The 27,044-nt window shown below is 35.8% G+C and overlaps 1 protein-coding gene across 6 annotated transcripts in view; it reads left to right on the forward strand.

Annotated features, from left to right (window-relative positions):
• The window catches only part of LOC113234980 (neural-cadherin), a 536,163-nt gene that overhangs the window by 267,655 nt on the left and 241,464 nt on the right, over positions 1–27,044 (forward strand). The gene's annotated exons all lie outside the window — the stretch shown is intronic.

A 27,044-nucleotide genomic window follows, 5' to 3' on the forward strand; every position in this document is an offset into this window, starting at 1 on the left:
CCGTCTGACATCCGTCCGAAACAATTACCAAATAAGCAATACTTGACGAAATGAAAAGACGCGTGATGCGAATGAAGCTTCATACTTGATACTTGTCTTTTAATTTTGTCGAATATTACTTATTTGACAGTAATTGTTTCGGACGGATATCGGACGGAGATCGAGAGTAGACCCCTAGGTCCCATGGTCACGTTTGACTGAGATCGATTATTTCCGAAGGATATTTCAATTTACGCTACGTTTAAAAAAGATGTTTTTTTTTAATAATGCAAATTTTTACTAAATTAAATTTATTGTTAAATTAATAATGAAAATTAGAAATAAATTCACTACATCCGAAAATTTAGTAAAGAGTTTGTTAAGTTTATATAATATATTATGTAAAATGTAGGTTACATAATTATGTAAAATGACTTGATGATAGCCGTTGTGCGTACCACTACCGGACACGGGTCTCCTTTAGAGAGTTTAATGCAGGTTAACAACTTCATCCTTTTTTCAAAGTTTGTGAATCTTTATCGACATTACAGGTTTCATCACGATGTTATCTTTAACCGCTAGCTAGAGATATTGCAACTAAATATTTACAAATACGTAACTTAAAAATTAACGTAGGTGGCTAATTCTTAGAAAAACCCCGAAATTCTTGTCCTTTAGGTTTATAAAAAAAGTATTTTATTTTTTCCGTAAAAAATTATATTTAATATTAAATTGTAATCAATTGCTACTAATGCCTACATAAAATATTGATTGGTCTATTTACGTAAAAAAAATAATAATATAAAAATGTCCCCAAAATCTTACCCTCACTATGTCCCAAGTTCCATAATCAAACACGTTCTGTGCTTTAAATCAGCACATTTAACAAAAATAAACTTTAAGTTTTAAACATTCGATCAAATAAAATATGTTTCTGCAACATTAAATCTATCCTCTGGTAAAAACACGATAAATAAATTAAAAAAAATGTTATATTTATTATTGTTGTCCCAACAAAAACATCATTCCCTCACACTTTTACCTTCACTCGATTTGTCAACGCATTTTTAATCGTTGGTAAATGCATTTTGTAAGTTTATAAAAGTTAGCAGCACTGTAAACGTTTCAAAATGACAAAATTCAACTTGTGTGTGAAAAGTTTCTACTACGATAAAATTTAATTTAAAATTCTAAAAGTTACATTTTTGACAGTCATTCCCACCACATCATATAAAAAAAGTGAAGCATTTGATTTTATTTATTAATTATTTATTCAGACGAGTTATTGCTATTACTTCTAGCTATACAAAATATTGAGTCTAAAAGTAAGTTTATATATATTTTTGGTTTATTTTGATTTCGTCATTCCCTCACCCCCAAATGTTCTGACTGCCCTATACATTGTCTTTAAAGTAATTTATTTTGGGGACCACTATATCATCAATAACTATTTACATAAGTACTATGGAATAGACAAAAAATATATACATTTCACATTCCTAAAAATTTTCATGAATATCGGAAGCACAAATTTCGAAATTTCATGAGAATTGACCAGGTACATGTCGGCTCTGGGATTCGAACCGTGTCGCCCTCTAAATTAAGATGCAACCGTTCTCCCACTAGTTTACCACAGCAGTTTTTATGTCATTATAAGATTATTGAAAAGAAGGAAAAAATATCGCTGTCACGTTTAAGGTAAAATTTTATTATTTGCATTATATAACATGATATTATATCATTACACCCATCTTGAACGTTATCGGGTGACTCGATTGTTTCTACTTTTTATGCGCAGTAAAGAGACTGCGACCGAAGGAGTTTTCATTCGGTAACGCTGGCAAGAAAGACGATAAGTCACTGCCGATTTAATGAACAGCCTTGTGTATTTGTATTTCCGGATCGATTTCACTGCTTACTTTCAAATATCACAATGATCTCTTTTATTGACATAGTAAAGGTTTAAGATCATCTTAGTGCGTTGCGTAGATATCATCATTAAATATGCTTTCTCAAATATTTAATACAAAGTAAATATACAAACGTGTTGCAGCCACAGATGTTGAAGATGATGTGATGAGAGATGAAGTTGTAATTAGCAAACGTTTTCACTGATATTAATTATCCATAGGTTCGTGGCTTTTCGAGTCTCGAGTTACCACTTCTTACTATTCATTTCCTCGTTTGTAATCATCCAATGCCCAAACGAGATATTGATCGTTTTGGTGGTTTCATCAACATTTATGACGTCACCTCAATGACAATTGTATTTGGTAAATGTTTTCTACCATTCACAAAAGTTTCAAAACTTCTTTATAAAATACTGAATTGAATACTTTGTTCCTTAAGTGGTTTTACACATACATGTACTTCAGTCATTTACCCATCTGGGTAGGCGGTTACATCAACTTTCTACTTGCTACAGACCTGACACACATTTTTCGCCTCATCAACACGCATCAGTGCTTGCTTAAGGGCACTCTTGACCTGGCTTTTCTTTACGACGTCCTCAATTTGGTCATGATAGATTCGCCTTCATCGGCCCTTACTAATTTGCTCACTCTCGCCATATAAATCTGTTCTATACTTCCAAACCACCAAAACATTCCTTTGCCTGTTATTGTCACTACATTTTCTTCCATTCTTATCATACTTATCACTCATAAGTTATCCTTCAGAGTCACTCACGTATACTTCTCAAAGCTCATCTCCACTCATTTCCACTGCATTAACTCTATTTTAGAGCTTCTTCTGCCAAACTTAACATTCACTACCATACATAAGTGTGGGAACCAGCACCCTTCTGTGCACAGCCTGTCGAACCTTTTTAAACACTTTCCGGCTGCTTATGAACGCACTTTTTTATTTGGGTGTAATCAAGATACGTGCCCAGTTGGTTGCTAGAAGTGCAATGAATTTAATTAATATGTTTTCTTATTACCTCTATCAGCCTTAAAGTCTGTAGCTCTGTTGGTTAAGAGCAGTGGCCCCGGCATGGCAACTGGCAACAAACATTGGTTACAGGTAAACAAGTAGAAATAGTAGCAGCAACGCTACTTGTGAAAGCGTTCTTCCGGGGAAGTACTGCCACCTTACCTATTTCTACCGTCAAGCAGTGATATGAGCATTATTGCGTTCCGGTTTTGAAACTCCAGGCACGTGGGACTTGTCAACTTATGTCTCAGGATGACGGGTGCAATAGCAGTGACTTTAAGATCTTTGCGATTTAAAGGTCTAAGTGGTACTGCAACTGTTATGGATAGGATTCAGTCAGATCGGAGGAATTTATATTTAGGTTCTATCCTTGTGAGATAAGTTTGAAGAGATTAACATTCTTACCCTAGCGTCACAGTACATTTATGAAAATGTGATTTATTATAATTAATAATACAAAGATCCAACATCTACAAAAAATTCCCTCAATCCGACCGGATTCGAACCGACGTCTTCTAGAAAACTTCTTGGCAGACGCTATGCCAAGTAAGCCTCGGAACGAACCAGCGGACCTCACGATTTTTTCTATGTGCTTGTTGCCGGATTTTTGTAGTTGGTTTTCAACGACTTTTTCGTCTTTGAAAAGCAACCCGGATCGAAGGAATTATTTAGAAGGAGGAAGAAGAATTTAACACTATAGTGAAACAAAAACTTTATACTAAAGGTTAATTATACAGCTTATGCGTACTTGAATGACAAAAACCCGTGGTAGTGATTTCGCGGTCGAAGATGTTTGAAATAAACATTGTAAATGATAATGTATATTTACAAAGAGTAACCCCTAGAGTTTCTTACTCATTCTTCTCAGGGGAATCTGCCTTACGAATGAGCGATAGAGTTTAATCTGTATGACGATTTCAAATGTAATTTGCTTACATATGAAATAGAGATGATTTGAATTTGTATCTATAATAATAACCATACTATAACTTCACAAAAATTTAATAGTAAAACATTATATTCAGTAAATAAATATAAATGGCGATTCTTGATATTATTTTGTTTTATTTATGATTATTTTGACTTTATAAATGTTGACCTTATTATTGACTCACATCATTGTGCGTATTCTCAGTAGGAAAATAAAATAAATTTAAGAATCCAAGAAGAGCCTTAAGGCTTTATGTACTGTGTAAAAAAAAGGACGAATACAATCAAAAAAGCCTACATAACCTTTGTGGATGTTTATTGGACGAAAAGCGAGACAAACTTTTATATTGCTTCTCCTATAATACGCCTTATCAACTGGCAAACGGCGGAAGCGATTTGTCGATATGAAAACTTTTTGGTTTTATCTATTCCTTATTCATATCTGTTTTTGTTTTAATTTATTAACGTTAGGGGAGAATTAACGACATGCTTTTTGAACCTCGCCTTTTTGCAAAATTGGAAAAGAATATTTATTTATTTTTTAAGTTATATTGCTATGTTTTTAAATTAAAATCGTATTAAGCTGTATAACTGGGACCCAGTATTACAGTTTTTTTAAAATAATCTCGTTCGTTGTTTGTTTAGTAGCAGTAGAGTTAAAAAGTACAAACAATCATTTGAGCATTATTGCGTTTCGGTTTTAAATTGCCTCTGTGGCCGAATGGTTACTATGCTGATCTGGCACGCAGAGGTCCCGGGTTCGTTTTCCGGGCCAGGAGAAATATATAATAGGGTTTCGCTAGAAGAATGTTTAAAGCTCTCTCCTGAAAATATTTTTTATGGTATGAAAATGGACATGTCAATACTTTCTAATATCTCAGGCCGGAAAAGTAAACTGCGTCTTATTTATAAGTTTTCATATCAGTCATATTATTTATTAAAGAGTTATTAATACACCAAATATCTGTTAATCAAATATTAGGAAATATTTACACAAGAACAAATGTTTTCCAACACATGTAACGCAATGTTAGCTTAATATTTTCACGTTTTTGTACGCACAAATTTATTCTCTATATCAAAAGATATATATCTTTTGATAAAAATACTTTATGATATTCACGAGTGTACTATAAAAATACTTTACAGTACCTATACTCGTAACTATAGCAACTCGATTGTCACTAGCGAAATAACAATGAATGTATTTCATTTTCTAATATATATTTAATTCTAAATAAATATATAACAATTGGCGACGAGGGTGGGATTCCAACCCACGCGTGCAAATGCGGTGTCTCGTAGACCAAAAAGTCCTTTCTACCTCAGTAGCGCTGAAGAATCCATCTTCAGAAATCGCGGTGGAGGCCTGACATGTTTATACTTATATAACATGGAGACTCGACTCTCATTATTGAAATAACAATGAATGTATTTCATTTTTAACCGACTTTAAAAAGAGTGGGGTTCTCAATTCGACTTTTTTTTTTGGATGTATGTTACGCAATTACTTCGGCGGTTGTGAATAGATTTTGATGATTCTTTTTTTGTTTGAAGAAAATATCCCACCTTTAAGAGTGACAAAGTAATTCCACTAACTTTTGAGGTCGGTTTTTTGTCATAAAAAAGTTATAATTATCCAATGTACATTTTAACTATTTATTATAAAATTATCATGAAGTTCTATAGTATAAATAAGTTTGTCTCGTACCTCTCAAATGGTATTCTTATCTAATAAAACTGCATTTAAATTAATGACTGCCTATCAAAATACTTTTGTTACATCACTGCCACTATTCCTGAGCAAAAACAAACTTGTTTTCTCACCAGGTGTTCAGGTACAGGAACGTTCCCGCAATTTGAACCTTCATAAATTGGACAAAAATATGTGCGCACCTACTATTTTGGTTAGATCCTTATTTTGTCGAGTAAGATTGATGTTTTTGTAATATTAAAATTGTATTAAACGATACCACACACTGGGTTCCAGAATTCCGTTTTTTAATAGTCTTATTCCTTGTTTAGGTATTTACCTAGTAGCAGTAGAATGAAAAAGTGCAAGCAGTGATCTGAGCATTATTGCGTCCTGGTTTTAAAGGGTAAAGGTACGATTTATCAATTTTATGTCTCAGGGTAACGAGGGCAAGGCTATGCGCCTCTGATCTTTGCGATTGAAACTCTCAGCGACATTACGACTGTTATGGGTAGGTGTGTGGTTAACCACCAGGCGCACGACTTATTCATCCCGCTACTTGGTGTGGCACCGCACTATGTGCAGCGCACTTCACTATTTTCCCCTGGACTATTTATTCACATTTTTCATTACATAAGTTTTCTATCTGTCTGCGATGAGTTCACATTGTAAATATCTCCACAATAAATAAATATTTCGTGCATCTAGTCCGATATTATTAATTTATGTATGGCCATACTTGGTATAAAAAAATTACATTGGTAATACAACTTTTCTTTTTTTGGCCATGGATGTGTATAGTAGAAGGCAAACTCGGGATAGAAGTGTAAAATATACAATATTCCCTAGTAGGAATATGAAATCAGTGAATTCAACTAGTAAAGGTTTTAACCGAGCTTTATGCGCAGGAACGGCATTCTTTGCGTGCGACTGAATATGCATCTTCTGGGCGAGCTCGTTCCATCGTAGATCCTATCTTTACTCCAGAGCTAGGTAGTGGTCAAGAGTAAGTCCATTTAATAAAATAATATAAAAATAAAAGTCGTCTCACTTCCACATCTTTTTGCAAGACTTTCGAGCAACGCGATTCACTGAACAAAATTGCCAAAATAGCATTTCTACGTTTCGTACTCTGTTTGTATATTATATTTCAACGTGAGCCCTGACGACCTGTGTTTTTACAAGCTTGAAATACAAGCACACAAACGCTTTAATATGCGAGAGTGAAAATAAAATATTCTGTGTAGCTATTGTTTTGTGGTTGAGGTTGCCCTCAAGTGAGCGAGAATTTTAAAATGGAGTTTTACGTGAGACTTGGACCACCGGTATAAGTATGCTATGAATAAGCATATTTAAACACATTAATAAGTAATATGCACTTGGACAACGTGTTCTCCCAGTGCAGGATTCTTGGGAGCTTCTATGCCAATTAGGCATAGAAGCTTACCCAAGAAAAGCTAATACGGCAACGGCAGTCGTAACGTCATTACAGTCATGCTCAAACCGCCGGCTGTCCTCGTCTCTGTTATGAAATTAGATATTTCAACCAACTATAGTCCGTCTTTTTTACGACAGAGTGAAATGACATTTGCAGAGTTGCAAGTTTTTGTAAAATTTTAAATAGTCGTGTAGTTGTTGTTGACAGTTTCATCGATAGATAGTGAAAGAAGGTAACATTTTGCCAAAAATTTTGAATTGTCAATGTAACGATGCTCTAATGATCGTTAATTGCGTTATTGCCTTCTTTATTATTATTACACTACCACTAGTATTAAAATCAGTTTTTATTCATATATATTTTGATAAGAACAGGCGGATCATCTACATTCAATGAAAATGAAAAACTTTAAAATATGTCTCCTCTTTGTATTTTTTAATACACACAGTTCGAAATGCAGTGTATGTATGCATAAACCTACAAAAATTGGCAATTCAAATGAATTCCAAATTCCAAAATTCCAAATCCAGCTGTGGGACATACATGTAATGGGCCGATGATGACTGAAATGAAAAAAGTTCTGCTATTTATTGCATAAGTGTGACCAACATTCAGTCGATAGTCTATTTATCGACTGCAATCACTAGCTGTTTGTAAGCGGACAACACTTACGCAATGAGCTGTCATTTTACTCTTTCTTTATAAAAGATAGACTATAATTGACTTTTTTTGTTGTATTAAAACATAAAACCGTAACAGTCTCAAACGTCTTTGAGTAGGAAGGTAATACATTAAATATACCGAATAATTAGTTTTGCAGATTTAAAGCGGAGACATGTTCACGTATTTCTAGACTCATGTTCATTATTCATACAACGTTCGTATGCATAGAGAACATGAGCAGTATGGTGCAGTGTTCTCAGCTTTGTTCGTCTCAATCTAATTAAGCGGCGACTGGGGAAATGGCTGCGATCGAAATTGCGGCTTCTAAGGGCGACTTGCGCTTCCCAGGAGATTACACAAGTTTTGAAGCTAACATACACATGGAGACGGAGCGGACGATGACAAACAAGTGTATAAGAACTATACCATTTTATAAGACCCCAATGATGACTATATACGCCACTTTTTGCAAATGGCTTGTTTAGCAAACTGTGCGACCACAGAACAATATATACAGTAAAAGTACTTAGTTTGCATGACACGTGTGCCAACAGTTCGCGGAGTTCCGCAAACTTGAGCTCAGTTCGCCTTTTTCGCTTTGTATGTTATGGCCGTGTCAATTATCTTGCGCAAAACTTCGAAAACCGTAGAAAAATGCTTTGTTTCGCTACTTTGGAGTGCAAAAGTGATATGATTGTAATATTATCTATGGTAGTTAGTGGTGGTGGTGTTTTAATTCCAATTTTCGGTTTATCTTATTAATTTGTAATTAATAAAAAGAAACAAAAGTAAACCTTATACCGCTGCAATATGACCGCTTCTTTTTTGGAGAACTTAGTTTCTTTTTTGGAGAACTTAGTAGACATCTCGAGTCCGTCGTCGTTCAGCCATTAAATTTTTTCTAAATAAATTATTATTATTATTAACAGCTAGATGGCAGCACATTAATTGAAATTGCAAATAAAATCAAATGGCGGTAACTTGCAATAATAGGTATTGATGGTATTCAACTTTGAACGATATGCCAACATGGTAAAATACAATTTAATATTAACAATCCAGAATTTGTTTTTACATTTAAAACGACCTCGACGATGTATACACGCCACTTTTTGCAAATTGCTTATTTAGCAAACTGTGCGATTTGCGGAATAATCAGTGAAAATTGTAAAGATGATCTTTTTGTTGTATAGTTAGACAAAAGCTTGGAATTATTTCATCAATCGTGGAGAGTCTTATCTTTAAACCCTTTCATAAAATATCTTCTATGGTCATAGAGACAATTAATAATAACAGTTTCCCTAAAAAATGTTACAATATTTTGCTCTTTCTAAGTATTTCGTTTGGTGATTTTTTTTCTTTATTGTCTTAAAATAACTACTAAAGCGCTATTGTTGCTAGAATTTGCTAAAAGGCAAACTTTATTTATAGACAATGAGACTATTTTCTGTTTAGTGTCTCGAAAAGGAGCTGTGATCTGCAAATTTGTTAAGGTGTATTTATTAAGGTAAGAACAAAGTTGTTTTTCCATAATTACTTAAAGTAACTTAATTACGAAACGCTCCGGGCTTGGGAGCTTAAGGCGTTGGTGGTTCGATTTGGTCACGAACACTTCGCCCTCATGTTTGTTCCGGGTCGGGTCGACCGGCGGTTTCAACAATCCACCGACACATTTGACTTAACGGCAGATGCGAAAACCTGATACTCTACCATTATACAGTAGAAAATACCCTTACTAACTACGCATGTTCAAGATACCATGTCCGGGGTTCGCTTTTATCCTCCCATTTTCATTCTAAAAGTACATAAAATTAAACCCGCTCTTTACGCCTATTTCAGAAACAAATTTATTAGTCGACCGGTATCGTTTACAATAATGTAATAATTATTTGACTATGTAATAAATGGGTCAAATTTTGTCGTCGTTGTTGTAGCTACGTAATAAATATTTATGGGCGTTCCTAATTATTATCGAGTGAGCTTTATAGCTCCCTTACACGTTCGCCGTGGAGGCTGGAGCTCTGTAGCGGCGCTGTATAGAGCTGTTACTCGTATCTCCCTCCACTCAGTCTCGAGAAAACAAATGACACGAATTTGTTCAACTCCGTCAGAGAACAACTATCGCGCTTGGGTCCGTATTTCCGTCAAATGTTTATCGTTTGCTTGCGTTACAAATCGAACGACTCTGTTGTGCGAACGCCTAACATTAATACAATTTTACTCACACCTATCGAGAGAATGATCTTGTTTTTCAACGTCTTCGCAAGTGTTACAGTATTTTGTCAAGCTAAATTGCCTTACTGCCTTAAGGTTGGATTATACTTGGCAATACGCATCAGCGTCGCCATCATAATGAACGTGTACACACACTCACGTTGATAAGACTATTGAGGCATGTTTGATGCTGTAACATGCGGATGACATTACAAGCCTTATAAAACATTTGTTTAATATTGGCGCGATGACACGTGCTGAAAGTGGAGTTAAACAATTGAGATATTATAACTAAAAATATATGCATGGTATAATTCATGCCCCTCGTGTATTTTATTAGTATAGATAAATGTGGCAGATATTCCATTAAAAAAAATACAAGAGGCTAGCGTAGCTCTAAGCGACCTGCTTTCACATTTAACATAAACATATGCGTAGATTGCCATAATCTTTTGTGTGTCGTACTCGGTATATTTTGGCACGAAAACTTAACCAATATTTGTTGTATTTACAATGCAATGAAAGTGTAAAAACGTAAAATAAAATGTCGTAACAAATTTAGGCCTCGTTTGTAAAAATATAAAACCCTTTGATCTACTTAATTTTCAACGAATTCGAATATTTAATAATTCAGCAAACCTGATGATTTCCGGGAGTCAAATAATTCGTTTGCCGAGTGGACACAGAGGAGGTATTTTTATTTTTCCTTTTTTAAAATTCGAGTTTAGAACTGGCTTTGATCATTCTAAATTGAAAAAGGGTGCAGGGTAAATATATATTAAATGTGTTTAGTTTCTATTTCGTTTGATGTTATTTACGGTTCCAGGTTGCGCACACTTCGTAGCGTTCCTATATCTACAATGGTATTAGAAATGTTGCCGGCAGGTCGCGTACTACCTGTCACCGGATGTTTTCCTCACCCGACTTCCGAACTCAGAACATTTCTCTCGACTCTCGCCATTTTTTTCTTTACTCTCTGTGATTAATGTGCAATTGTTTATCTAAAATCCTTTTTTACAAAACTTTTAATTAAACGAAATTTCTTCCTTTTTTCATGCCATTACTGTATAATGCAAATTTTTATCGGCCGCCATCGCTAAGAACGCCAAGAATAGTGCTGTCCCTGATAAAGCTATAAAAGTATATGAACTGAACCCCGACGGAGCCTTTAGTTTTATTGTGGCTAGATTTATTCGAATGGTTACTCCGTTTTCATGTTTTGCGTTTTTTCCTGTTCTGCATCACGACCGTGGAAAGCTAGAGTTTAAATCCAATAAACGGATTTGTGTACCTACTTGTATAGCGATCGCTTTCCGTATCAGTTTACGGTGTTGTGGAATATACGTGTTCACTGAAAACTGCATTAGTTATTTGCAAAAATTCCACAGATCTTCAAAGTCTCGTTCATAAAAGATTAGGTGAACTCACCGAGGAAAACTACTTGAGGATCTTGTGCAGTGAGCGCACTTACCATCTGACATACATTGCAATATACTGTTTGTCCCAGCCCACTCCACCGCGTTCATACACTCAGACCGATGATTGCTTCCACTTCTTAGTTTAATATAGCATCTTGTCAAAAGTTTTCGACGTCTTCTTACTCTTGGGAGTGGAATAGAAGTGGCATTATACAAAAGAACGCAAGAATTCATTACCTGGACGTGGACGTTTTGCTACGTCTTTTGTGCTAATACTTCAAATGGACTGGTGTTTTTTTTCAAACCGAAGAAAGAAGCGTCTCTTTATTCAATCTACTAACTTATTAGCTTAAAAAACCACATAGGTTTGTTTTCCATGTACGAATATTACATACACCGTTAGAAAATATTCAGCTTAGCGCGACTCCATTAGAACATTCGCACCGCTGTAAATTTCGTATTCATTGATTTATTGTATTAAACGAAATTGGTTTATACGCGCGGTGATTGCAAAACATATTCGATGTATTGATTTATTTGACCTAATATATATAGAAAGATGTTTATTAAGTATACTTGTTCAATTCAAGACTTTAATTAGATTGATGACATTTAGTCTTGGGAAGCAAGCCTTGAGTCGTATACCCAGTGGATATATTTTGAATGCCACTGCACGAAGCCTGTCTCGTAACAGCAACAGATCACACAGCGGGACACTATATCTTTTGAAGCACGTGTAGATTTTCTTTTTTAGCTGGAATTTAAGGCTCGTTTCGACTCGGTTTAATGGACAGGCGAGCGGACTTACTACAATGCTTTACGTCACTTGTATGTATTGTTCCTTTTATTTGTTCACCGCTGTCTGCGAAACTACAACTACCTAATAATCTCATAATAAGCTCACATTTTACATCATCTTTTGAAATCCAATCATTCAATTTAACGTCAACACAATTATTTTAAAGGTTATGGCTATAGACCATTAACGTTCATGATACCCTCAAAATTTACGATATTATGAAGCACTTTAAAACGAATTTCGCCAAGAGTAAATATTGTTTCTAATGATTACGTCTGTCTTCCCTAATTCGAGGCACGTTAAAGTCTCATTAAAATCTAATTAAAACTTTCTTTAGCAATTTAATAAAATGCACCAATTAGCAGTTTGACTCCGGTCACATAACACTTCAAACAATTTCTAATTGGTTACAAGTTTTCGTGCGACCATGTGCAAATAGATGGAAATTGCAAGTTTTCCGTAGTTAGGTATTAGCTTTCTCATTTGTTTTACTACGTGGTTTAGATAGTTAGGGAAACTTATCCAACAGCCCCCAGCAAGGAAAATGCTTTCAACTTCCTGTGTTGCTGATAAGGAATACGCATTGCAAGTCTGAACTTGCATCGCTTCTGGCAAATTAAATTCCGTATTTATTTTTGCTTGTACTTCACTAGCGAGGAAAATTGATTTTAGCTGAAAGCATTTGCGTGTTCATCGTTTGATTTTTGTTATAACATTACAAAAACACAAGATATGTGTTTTATACATAGCAACACAATACATAGCAACACAAGAATGAAAGATTTTACGATGTGTACCTACACGTCGTAAAATCTTTCATTTCTTTCATTGTTGTTATTCATATTTTTGGTCCACCGCCTAGCCGGATGCAATTAAGTGGATTTTTTATATGAATTAATATAATATACGTTTGGGGGTTGGTTTGATTAACGTTCATAGAATTTTCATTCTGCAGAAATGTGCGGTTAGGGCCATTTACAATTCAGGCCCCAGAGTGTCTTTGAGAGATAAGTTGAAAGAAATTGACATTGTTACAATGGCGTCACAGTATATTTATGAAAATGTAATTTATTTTGTTAGTAGGTTAATGAATTTAGGTTAAGAAGTAGAAATAGTATTTTTAATGAAAATAGTGACAAACGCAACATTAATACAAGGAATAAAAATAAACCAGCTGTTCTTTTTTTATGATACCAAGTGACTGGATAAACGAGTGGCTTACACACCGGCTTTCATGGTGTCGCCATCTCTGAAGTCCCGGGTTCGATCCCTGGGTTCGGGTTAATGTAGAAAAACGAACTTATTTTTTAATAATATTAAGTGACGGGACGAACAAGTCGTGCGCTTGGTGGAAAGCGACACGCCTGTCCATAACAATTGCAATGCCACTCAGAGCTTTAAATCGCAATGATCTGAGGGGAACTCCCACTGCGTCCGTCACCTAGAGACATAAGTTGACAAGTCCCATGTGTCTGTAACTTCACAAGCTCCCTTACCTTTCAAAATCGGAACGCAGTAATGCTGACATGACTGCTTGGCGGCAGAAATAGGTAAAGTGGTACTTCCCTGGATGAACTCTTTCACGAGGAGCTATACTGCTTCTAGATAATCGTCTTCATAAAGTGACAAATTCGTTTAGGAGGCAATGTTTATGCTTCTATAATAAGATTCCGGTTGATATTAAAAATTTGCTGTTCACGAAGTTTAAAACTGTAGTTAAACAAAAACTTTATTCTAAAATAAAGGTATATTATATAGGTTAATTATGCATTCTCGGATGATAAAAATCCGTGGTAGTGACCCGGTTAGTTCTTTATGGTATCTCGATCTATGATCTTTGAAATAAATATCGTAAGTGTCAAATATGTACCTTTTGTATATTTACAAAGAGCAGGGTTGGAAGTTTGGAACCTAGTACCAATTAGGCTTCAACCCTGACACTTACATCTATACGGGTTCACAAACTTTGATCTTTCTTTGCTCTTGGCCAACAAGGGGTTCTAGTTCCAGCGAACCATCATTAAGTCAATGACGGAAACCGTACTCCATTATAATAAAATAAGTCAAATATTTGAAGAGTTCGTCTATCATTTCACGTAAACCTTCTAAAGAGTGCTTGTTGTCTTTTATGTGTATATTTTGCTCAATAATGTTGTTACTTAGAACAAAAACGTAAAACATGTTTGTTATAAGGAGCTCCATATCTCCTTGATATATGGAGTAGATGTTGACCTCCTTTGGAGTTCTTTTTTTTTGCTTTAGCTATGGCGTCGGAGAGTTTTTCCTCGCGACTTATCAGTGACGTACACAATAAAGTTATCTTGCTCTATCATTTAGGCTTAATATTCGAAAAAAGCTGTCGTTGCTTGCTAAGGTTTGGTATATTTTGCGTAAGCTCTCACATGGGATCAAGTGGTGAAATAACAGGCACATCGGACTTGTCAATTTACGTCACAGCGTGACGGGCGCAATGACAGTGCGTCTCAGATCTTTGCGATTTAAAGAGCTGAGTGGCAATGGAACTGTTGTGGACAGGCGTGTAGCTTACCATCAGGCGCACGACTTGTTCGCCTACGATATTATAAAAAAAAGTGATTAAAATCATAATGTTGTTTTTGTACACAGTTTGTTACATTTTAGGAGATAGACGTGTAACACTTGCAAATAAAGTGAAGTATCGGCTTTTCAAATCATCATCATCAACCCATTTATAAGTCTCACTGCTGGGTCTGGGTCTCCTTTCGGGCGAGGGCCTTAGTCCACCTTTTTCACACAATGCTGATTGGGGTTTTCACCGTTTTCCGAGGGTTGTGAACCTTGTTCAACGTGCAGGTTTCATCACGGTGTTTTCCTTTACCGAAAAGCTAAAATATAAATAAAATATAAAATAAAATATAAAGTAAAAACATAAGAAACTCAGAGTTGCATACCCGGATTCGAAACTACAGCCCGTGCTTGAGAGACGGTAGGTTCATCATCAATTTTTTCTTCGGGTCGTGGTAACGAGCCTTAAGATCTTTGGTTTTTTCCGCTTCCGAGTACAGTGCTCCCCCGTATAGTTGCCGGCGCAGAAGGAAGGCCACAGGATGCTCAGCAATTGGTAGCCGTTAGAAAGGTAGCGCAAATGTTTTGTCTTAGTCCGGACGCGGTCAAGCTCTAGGTAGTTTAATCCGAAAATAGCTTGTATCGATTATCCCGGAGGTAGACCAGGCGAAGGTAGCTTTCCAACCCAGGTAGATGGTAACAATTATCCCGAAGGTGACTCCTGTAACGGACAACCAACTGGTAGTAACAGTCCTTTTGCTTCCGACACCGACGGCAAAAAAGAATTAGGGAAGGAGGAAGGAGGTTCCAGGTTCAATTCCCGGTATAATCATATTTTTTATAATTACCAAGTGACGGGACGAACAAGTCGTGCGCCTGGTGGCAAGCGACACGCCTATCCGTAACAGTTGCTGTGCTACTAAGACCTTTTAATCGCAAAGATCTTAGGGGCACTGCCACTGTGCTCGTCACCTTGAGACACAAGTTGAGAAGGTTCCATGTGCCAGTAATTTCGCTATCACCCTTACCCTTCGAAACCGCGTAGAAATGCTCACATTATTACTTGGCGGCAGAAATAGGCAAGGTGGCATTACTTCCCTGGGCGAACTCTTTCATAAGGAGTTTTACTGCTACTACGGATTTAGGAAACGAATTTTTATTACTAGTACTTCCGTTGCTCTGGTACTTATAATACAGGGAATTACTTAATTTGATACCAGGTAATTGATGTGGTTAACTTACACATTATTATTAGGTATCATTATTATTATTATACCTATTAATAAAAAGGACGGAAGTGTACTACCTACAATATTTGTGGGAAGAGAATAAATACGAAGCCAATCACTTCTCTTTATGGGTAACTGTCACTGTATTGTATACGTATAAGATACATATAGATATAACTGTAGCAGCTCGACATTTAGACTGGCCATGAGTGAACTATTAATAACTACTACAGGCCTGTATCTTCCAGACCTTTCTACTCACTCTATTGATCACCCCTCTTGTCATAAGGAAAATGTCTCCTTAATGGACCTCGCGCATTATACAGGCAACTATTGTTTTTCATCTAATATCAAGGACACGACCGAACATCTGTTTATCATTTGGCGTTTTCGTCATAAGTCAAAGACAATGAGTTTCTTAAGCTATACCGATCGAGAAAGTAGACGAAATGGGAAATAGACGAATCGAGAAAGTGGACCATTTGCACAAGTGGACCGATAGGGTAAGTAGACCGATTGTATCGAATGGTATGTTACAAACATACCATGTTGTTCGTATAGAGAAAGAATTACTACTAGTTATGGCTGATCGCTATTGTGGCCTAATGTTCTAACCTATCGCCTCTCAAGCAGAAGCCGCGGGTTCGAATCTGGGCTCGCACTCTGAGTTTCTCGGAATTTATGTGCGAAATTTAATTTGAAATTTATCATGAGCTTTTCGTTGAAGAAAACCATCATGATGAAAGTTGCACGTCGAAGAAGGTTCACAACCCTCGGAAAATATGTTCCCAACCCGTATTGGGTCAGCATACGAGTACTAACCTATAGATTCTCAAAATTTTTGGCTCACCGCCCACTTAGGCTAGATAAACAAATTTCAACGCCCACTACCACAAAAATAATTGAAAACACTTAATGTTATTAACTTAACGCAAAAAATCACAAGGATAAAAATTATATATTTGTTTTGTAATGTAGTCTATATAGATAATTCAGTTTTTTTTTCAAATGCGGTGGCACCCCTGGACTGCATCAACGCCCCCAATTGCTTCCAAGGTTCACAACGCCCGCCTAGGACTCTTCAGCGCCCATTGGGAGGCGGCAGGAACCATGTTGGGAAACTATGGCGTGAACCCTCACCTGTGTGTCCAGCAGTGGGCGATCGTATGTCGTATAGCAAAATCCATATTATTTTAAGCAGTTATTGTCTCTAACAAACATTGGAGGTGAATTCATTAAGGACTGCAAGGCATCACCAAAGCCAAGATTGTGTGTAACAACCAATTTAAATTAATGAAACAAGCGAAATCCAACACACCGTATAAAACGCGCTACGATAATAGAAACACATACGCATATGTAAGAGAAAATTATATACGTCTTTTCCTTAATTAGCTACCAAGTGTTTTGTCTACCTCTCATCTCGAATTTCCGCGTGGTTTCTTATAAATCGCGTCGAATTTCCTTTCATCTTATAAACAGGCTTATCGCCTCTAGGGATTACTTTATCGAAACGGAAGCATTGAGATTGAACTCTTTACAAGTTGAAGCCAATATCCTCGAGTATTACCGCTTTATAGAACCGTCCGCTGTCCGAAGACTTCACCGGACACGCCTACCATACCTCGCCACCTTTACCGGTTTATATAAAATGGTCTCACATTTTACCGGAGTTTATGAGACGTGTATTTAAAGTTGGTTATTTAAAAGCTTTGGTTTCTCGATTGCTTTTTCTTTTATCAAACAAAGTACATATGTGGAATAAGACTGCAATTGCTCCAAATTCACACTGTATTGCATGAACGAATTAACTTAAATTCCTTTTATCCCGGCATTAAACGAGTATAATTTTACGCCTTCTCGTATTTCTCTAGTAGTTGGTGTGAGCGCGCATTCTTCCTTTAAATTATCTAAAACTTGTTCTCAGTTTTTTACATCATTCATACTTTATCATAATTTCTGAAAACAAAGAAAGACTTCAGAAATAAACTAGACGTTAATAAACCCGGTAAATCCATTAGTTGCTTTTTCTCGTACATTTTACCGTTTCCATTTACACAAAGAGTAAACGAGGGTCCGGAGATGAATTTATCAGTTTGAATAAATATTCCATCATTTGCTTGTGGTATTCCCTTCAATAAAAATTGTTATTTCTTTAAATTTGTTTCTCTATCATGGGAACGTGGGGGTTTAATCAAAATGGCTTATTGGCAAAGGTCGCCGATGATCGCAAAATGCGAAAAAGCTATCATGTCGATATTATGCGTAACCCGTGTGGTTGTAATTACGGAGGCAGCGGACTAAAACGGGAAATAAATTGAAAAACCAGATCCCCGGTGCAAAAGCGGGTCGGAAAATATCTCTCCATGGCACTTGGGCCGCGAGTGACAGTGCCGCAGATAATGTATTTGTTTTCGCCAAAATGCCATTGTTTTATGCGTATAATAATAATTTATTCTTTCGTGATAATTGGCTGTATAGCCGTTGACTACTAATTGGGTTGTTAATTTTGATTGCAATGACTTTCCGATACCTGCTATGTTATGCTAGGGGCCATCTAATTATCCTACATACGAGTAGATACGGCGTCCGTCAATCAATTTTCATTACTCTATTCTCATTTTATTAGGGCTAAATGGGGAAAAAAAATTGTCTCTATGTTTCATTCTTCTTCGACTATTAAATTAACAATATTGACAAAGCTTTAGCCAAAACCAAGCTTAGTTTGTCAAGGAAAATCTTCAACGAAACAGGTTGGCCAAGCACTTACTCGTTATCTGTCTAAATACAGCGCCAAAATTCGGTAACTTGCTTTATTTATTTACAAAGTCTGTTGAAGTTTGGCAAAGTGTAACAGAATGGCAAACGCGATAATTATTAGATCCGTCCGAAATGTGGACACGTTGTAATATATGGATTGTAGCGAAAAATGCTTTTCATATTTTTTTTCAATCATTATGAATCCGTGATTCATAAAAAGTTTCTAAATTGAATTCTCTCTATTTAAACGGATGGGACACGTATAGGTTATGTTGAAAACTATATTGTGAAAAAGTAACTTAAGAAATAAAAAAAGATAAAAGGAATCATTAAAAAAACTTGTTGTAATCAAATTAGATTGTGAAGTTTTATTTTATAAATTATAATTTTCAATACCATTTTTTGAGAAGCTTAATTATAATTTACGAAGCGTAACAAGTCGGGATATAAACGTCTCGTATGCAACTTTACTGTAAGCAGGCACGTACATAATATCATTAGCTGTGGCTTACTTACCTCATACTATTAAAAAGGATAAACGTTGGCGACAGAGCGAAATACCGTTTGGTTTGCTGGCGCTTGTTTATTATTTGGTGTTTAGAATGCCATACGGGCGTAGCCGGTACGTTGCGTCGTCGCAGCGTTATGATTTCAACGCACCGAGTGCTACGCGAGGAATGCGGTCTTGCTAGTTGCAACGTAACGCCGCTTACGTACCTACCGCAGTATCACTCCCTACTTCGTCTCCTGGATCTTTGTCCAATGCGCGTGCCGTTTCACCTTATCTTACCTTATGGCCTGTAGTTCTAATTTATATGTAGTACAACGCAGTGTCACCGCTCAGGCGTTGCAACGCCGACGCAACGCACCGAGTGGCGTCGCTCTAAAAGTGTTAAAAATTATAATTAAAATAAATTATAATAAGCAAAATGCATTGCAAATAATGCAGCAGTTGTACTTAGAATGTAAATTTTGTTGTGAAAATGAAAAAGACACGGAGTTTTTTATTGTTCATAATAATTACGTGATAAAATGAACGATAAAATGAATGTATAAGATCCCTCGGTTTTGAATTTTAGATATTCTGCTGTTGTTTTTAAACCATCTTCCTGATGAATTGGGTGATTTTAAGATAGGCCACCACTCTAGAAGGCCATCGAAATGTGGTCAACTTATACTTATCCTTGATTTTTTTTTATGATATCAAGTGACCCATCGAACAAGTCGTACGCCTGGTGTTAAGCAACAAGCCTGTCCGTAGCAGTTACAGCGCCTATCAGACTTTTAAATCACAAAGATTTGAGGGACACTGACACTGCGCCTGAGACCTAACGTGGGGGATAGTGCAAATCCGCGTACGTAGCATTGGTAAAAGGCGCGTATCTGCACTAAACCAAATTTCACAGGGAAGGGATTTAACGTTATTACTTTGCTATTTCAATGGCTACGACTTATATGTACGCGAATTTGATTTAACCACTAAATTATCGAAATGGAAACTTATAATCCAATGCTAGTTGTACCAGGCGGGCTGTGTTCTTCCAGTCGGGGTCACAACTGTACCATGACGCAGGTGAAAGGGTGTTAGTTGTCATCGTTGCGCATCGAGTATATGACCCGAAATAGAGACGAAATGTCATTTAATTTGTTTGAGAGCTATTCTGCCATATAATTACTGTGGCAACCATTGACTTACAAATAAATGGACGACGGGTCTAATACAAAAACCACGAAAAAAATGTCCCAAGTCAACCTATTCGAAATTTAAATTGTAATGTCATCGCAGTATCGCGCTGTCAGTAGAACAAATGAAGACTAAAGCGGAGTTTGGCGCTCTGTATACGATTTTAGCGCCTTACAAGTGCGGACACTTTTTAGTGCGGACCCGACGTCCATATAATTGTAAGTCAATGGTGGCAACTGTGGCGATTGGCTAGCCCGAGTTCGAAACAATTGACGGGTGTCGTCAATGGGTGTCGTCAACTGTTTCACTTCAAATCGACCAGTTAACTTGAGCTTTGCTATAATGGACGAAAATTGCAAAATTACATATTTAATATTTAATTACCGATGAAATGTGATTCCGTTTGTTTTGTAATTAGATGTTTTGCTGTTTTTCCCACACCACCGAATAGAACAGCACAGCATTGTTAGAGATATTATCTTTATTACAATAAATACATAATATTTTTTGGAATATACGGAGACGTACACGCAGGTCAGTAGTTGGCCTGTCTATATTTCAGTGCAAACGGGAGATGATATTTATAAGAGCTGTATCGCTAATGTGTTACCAGGAATATATGACACTTATTTCGTCCCTATTTCTGGTTATATACTCGATCTCGTTGCGCCATGGTGATATAAGGTAGAAATAAATGAGTCGTCTGTTGGTTGATGACTGACTGACTGATGTTATTATATTTTGTGCAACTTATTTATACTATATGATACGTGTTCTTACTGCTATCTTTTGCTTGCACTATGACGTGTCTGAATGTCGGAAGACATTGGACATTCTGGCACGTCTTAGTGGCTGCTACACTAGTTACGCATAATTGCAACTATCCCCGACGATAAGTTATTAAATCGAATGTGCCTGTAATTTCACCAGCACCCTTACCCTTCAAAACCGGAACGAAGAAATGCTCACGTACAGTTTGGTGACAAAAAATAGGTAAGGTTCTTAAATAGGTAAGTATTTCCCTGGACATACTCTTTTATAAAAAGCTCCACTGGTACTGCATTATTAAAGATTCGATCTAAAAAGATTCGCTTTTCGAACCTGGTATTATTGTGCGTAGATTGTTACTTGCTTTGATAGTGAATAAAAATATTGGATAAGCGTACACAAAACTTTTTTCCGAGACACGGAAATTATTACGTTTTTCCTTTGACAGCAATTTCTTGCAAAATTAAGGAAAGTGCGAAAGAGCCTATTATTTGTATTTTGTTTTGTATTATTAGAAATTGTAGCTTTTTTTCAATGAATTGCCAAAATTGTTACGTGAGTCAAATTGAACCGACTAAGCATTTCGGTATAGAAAACTTGTGAATTCACAGGCGATCATGGATTCCTATCGCGTCGCCCGTGAATGGGGTAGCTGCGCACTACAATCGGTCGTGATAAAGGTAATCAGGCCGCCATTTAAACACTAAGGCAGTAATTACCGCCTTTGTCCTGGAATCATGGTTCAACTGAGATATGGATTACTTTTAGTCATTCCGTATCTATAGTTAACCGAGGTTTAAGCATCTACAAGGAAGTTGCAGAAGACGACTATCTAGAAGCAGTAGAGCTCTTTGTGAAACCTTACCTATTTCTGCCGCCAAACAGTAATGTCAGCATTACTGCGTTCCGGTTTTGAAGGGTAAGGGTGCTGGTGAAATTACAGGCACACGGGACTTGTCAACTTATGTGTCAGGGTGATGGACGCAGTGTTAGTACCCTTCAGATCTTTGCGATTTAACGGTCTGAGTGGCACTGGAACTGTTATGGACAGGCGTGTAACTTACCATCAGGCGCAAGACTTGTTCGTCCCGTCACTTGGTATTAATAAAAAAAACAATCTATTTGCCAAGTTTTATTGATATCGGTCACCAGAAAGTGCGCGAAACCGGTTTCATCCCCTAGTTTGCCACCCTTAGAGGTGGAATATTTTCTTCAAATTTTAATTGGGGCCTATACTGAGGTACCCTCTTTCCAATAGAAAAAGGATTATCAAAATCGGTTTACAAATAATCACGTAATATACAAACAAAACAAAAGCTTTGGAAGAAATAGATCCCACTGCTGAGTTCGGGTTTCCTTAAAGGAGAGGGTTAAGGTCATCTTTTATGGAGCCAAAAGACAATTTTTTTTTTATTGTAAGATGTATACGCAAACAGGCCGTAACAACGTAAAATTCGTTGTATCAAATTTTGAAACGACGTAGTCGCACATAGCCTTTTGGCCTTCTCTTGTGAATAATAATTACTCTAAAGCACATAGTACAAGGATTACAAATAGAAATCCGATTAATATACTTTGATTATCCTATCGTTCCTTAATGAGAATTGGTAACGCATCAAACGGTTTCTGTATTCGCGATATTAGTTTCCTCTTCAACATATATTTATGAAAATGTTTCGTAAAGAAAAGCAGTAATTTTCTCATTATTAATTGTGATAGAAGTAATTTAATTCAAAGAAATTTTATTCTTCGCATTGGACATCGAACTGGCTGTTTTTGACAGTCCTCTTTAAAAAGTCAGTCACTCTGAACAACACTACTTACCAGAAATAAAAATTGTATTGAAAAAACCGACCTCCAGAGTACGTGGAATTACATATAATTACCAAGTTTTGTTGAAATCGGTTACCGGAAAGTACGCAAACCTGGATCAATCCCCTAGTTCGTCATTATACGGGTCTTGACACAGGAGATAATAAAAATCGGTTCTCACTACTCAAAGTATACTGAGAGAGAAAAACGCCTTGAATTGGAGAATAGCAAAATCAACCATTAAAATAATTGCTCCTTATAGTATAATTTACGCGCTATTTTTAAAAATGAATTTTTATGCATGAGCAGCCACCCTTACAGATGATTTTTTTTAAATTAAATGGGACCACTATGGTGGTACCCTCTTTCCAACAAAAAAAAAAAGAATCATGAAAATCGGTTTACAAATACAGGAGTTATCGCGTAACATACATTCGGAAAAAAAACGGTCGGATTGAGAACCTCCTTTTTTGAAGTCGGCTAAAAATAAAGAACAATAGCAAAATCATAGTAAAAAGAATTCGTTAGCGTCTTCAATTGCCTTAATTACAATTTTGAATAAAATGAATTCATTAGGTTTTTCAAATTATAATAGCGGCCTATCTAAGTCTGGAAATAAAATCATATTTAAAAGAAACTCTAATAACTAATTAGTATGTAACCGGGCTGATACCGGGATTGAGTTGTAGACAACTGTCTGTTTCTTAACTTTGAGCAACATCTAGCCGCCAAAAAAAAAAATAGTTTGCGGTATGTGTTAAATAACTCAGTTTTTTTTGTTAAGGCTTAAATTCATGCTATTTGACAATATCAGTATAAAAAATAATTTCCTCTGAACTTTTGTCACGTCACAAACCCACGGCACCATTCAACTTCTATTAACTATGTTTAAGGCTTCTGTAGTTTATTTTGATATTACGTAACACAACCTCCAAAACTTCAAACTGGAATATCTTCAGTTCCAGACTTCCCAGAGTAGTAAACCCAAAACAAATGTGTTCAGGAATTTCAACTCTATATTTTCACATATTTTTCGTAAACAGATACAAATTATGTCAACAAAAATTTATATCGGAGTTCGCCATTGTTCTTTTCGACTTTCCATACATTAGATGTAGCACTTACAACATTAGTTTGTAATAATGAATATAAACTTTTTTCGTGTAACAATTCACTTAACAACGATTGTTTAATATAACCTTTCATTTTATAGTATCATTTTTGATAACAATCATTAAATCTATCATTCATTTTAAATAACAATTATAAGTTATAGACCTTAGTTTACATAACAAATTAGATTCTTAAACTGAAATAAATTCGGTTCTTGCACTCGCCTGTCGCTGCCGCGACACGCTCGCTTCGCTCGCTCGGCTCAAACTGCTGTTACATATAGAACCTAATCGAACCTACGAAAGGAGCACTTTACAGGTACAGGTATCGTAAAAGTCATCTGAATTTACAATATATAACATTATAGTTATATAAAAAGAGCGTTATATAAAATGTTCTCATAAAATGTGAATATTATTACAAATTATATAAAATTAAGTTATAGGAAGTGTATAAATGAAAATTATATTTTCTCAAACATGCTAGGAAATGTTTGCATTACTTTCAAAAAGCGAACACGGAAAGTTTGTCATATAAGGACCGTGCACTTCTTTCTGGCCAAGGCCTGCAAAATATGTATGAAAATCCATTACTGTTCACTTCTTTAAACTTTTAAATGTACGTTAATAAATGAACTATATAACAGGCAAAAGAAAAACTTGTACAGCCAACTGCCAAGTGTTCGTAATTGCATCGTAATTTAATCGTATTTTTTTTTTTTTAAAAAAGGCGGCTAAGTAAAGTAAAGTGCTTTGGTAGTCTTTTCTGTTTTTTGGCCTTTTTTCCATGTTCGTCGCGAAAATAAGTTCCAGTGAGAAGAGCGATAACGAAAATGCCTACAAATAGGTATTACTTTTGATTAACATATTTTTTACTTTTTCTATTGTACATCTTCTCTTTAGTCTTCTATTATTTTCTCACATTGTTTGAGAAAATCACTATATGAGTGTCGGCAGGAACGGGGATTACTACAAGTGACTCGTATTAATACAAGACCTCGCTCGCGCTTGGCCTTGTAACTCCTGCTCGTCCAGCAATCCCTTACCCGTCCCGGCCTCTGCAACAATGTACTATAAATGAGTGTTGTATCTTTCAAAATTTGTTTATTCGATTTTCACACAAGTGAGGGATTTTGATATCCCTTATTGGATAAATGGGAAAAATTATGGGATTAAAACTGATATCGTAAGTACGTTACCCAATGAGTACAACGACATCAATAACTTTTTTAAAATACATCTAGAAATATCCAGAATTTTAATATTAAACGCTCCCATACATTTAATTTGACATTCGTAGAGAGACTTTTTATATACCATAATATGGCTACATTTATTGTTGCACCTGTAAATCTAATAAATCTCAAAAATAAATACGTTGTCCTTAAAAATAAAGCCAACTTCGGCCCTACAAATATTTGTTTACGAGCGAGACCTTTAATATTGGTTTACGTTTGTAAAGTTGGTAAATCCAGCTTTTTGATAATACCAGCAAATTACGGATTTCAATAAGTAAAGAAATCCTTGTTTCTCCACTAAACATGAGTTATTGCAGGTCAGTGAAAATACGTTTCTTTTAAACAAGCTACTTCTTTTCAACAGCATACAAATTGTATGGAAAATAATAAATTGTATGAGAGTCCAAAATATTACGTTGCGTAAAACCAAAAATATAGAAGTAAATATTCAAAACTTTAGATTCCTTTGCAGCTACTTTGTACGATTTAACGTTCACTGAGGTCGCGGAGTAACAAATTAATTTACATCCATTATTATCAAAATTAGTCGCAGAAAATTTATTTTGTTGCTTGTTAAATTTTATTTTATTTTTATTTTATTTCGCGTTCCGGTTTTGAAGGGTAAGTGTGGTGGTGAAATTAAGTTATGAAATTTGGGCGTATATACCATAATCATATCAAATCATAACGAAATCGACAATCCCCTCCCTATAAGCGGTTTATATTTACTTACTTTCAGTTTTATTAAATTTCTATTGAATTGATATTCAATTATTTTTTGTGAAATTACTCAACTATTTTGTTATAATTATTAATACAAAGATCCGGCCGGATCAGAACGGACGTCTTCTAGCAAACTGTGCCAGACATTATGCCAACAAAGCCACGGATCGAACCAGCGGACTACACGAATTTTCCTATGCTTGTTGTCGGACTTTATATTTGGTTTTCAGTTTTATTGTTAAGCAAATTTAGAGTAATAGACATTTTTCAAACAGAAAAAAAAAAGTATTTTTGTCAATATCTCGAAAGTTACCAAAATGTAAATGTGTTGTTCATGACAAGGAGAGTAGTGTGGACAGGCGTGTCGCTTACCATCAGTCGCACGGTTTGGTACCGCAAAAAAAATCGCTTTTAATAGATGATCTCAGTACAGAGTACGAAAAAAACGACCTCAAAAGTGAGTTAGTTGAATTACATCTGTTTACCAAGTTTTGTTGAAATCGGTTGTTATTATAAAAAAAATAGTTTAGAGGTGGAATATTCTCTTTAAATTTAAAAGTGCTCAGGTACAAAAAAGAATCATCAAAATCGGTTCACAAAGTTATCGCGTAACTTACATACAATCGAATTGAGAACCTCCTCGTTTTTTTAAGTCGGTTAATTTTTTACTGAATATATGCGTAAAATGGAGTCACATTTCCTTCAACCTATTACCTCCAGATTTTTCTGTACACCACTACTATCGTAATTTCGTTAATATACATATAAGGGTAAGAAGATTCCGTTCCTTCCGACCCAACCAACGGTTTCGTATTCGGCACTCGCATTATTCATTCTTTGTGGAAGTGTAATTAAACTTTTCTTTCTGTTATGAATATTATGCGGCCTGTTTAATTTTTTAATAGTAAATTTGTCTGGTCATATTTTCTAGTAATTTTAGTATAAAATAATGCGTAGGCTATTTATTTTCAAACAAGGTTATTATAATAACTTTGACGACATAGTCATCGAATGCACACCGATTTTCATGGTGTTGACATCTCTGAGGTCCAGTGCTCTGTCCCTGCCCGGGTCAATGTAGAAAAACTAAGTTTTCTACATATATC

Source organism: Hyposmocoma kahamanoa, unplaced genomic scaffold, assembly GCF_003589595.1.
Source record: "Hyposmocoma kahamanoa isolate Upper Pololo Valley unplaced genomic scaffold, ASM358959v1 102, whole genome shotgun sequence".
Taxonomy (NCBI): Eukaryota; Metazoa; Arthropoda; class Insecta; order Lepidoptera; family Cosmopterigidae; genus Hyposmocoma; species Hyposmocoma kahamanoa.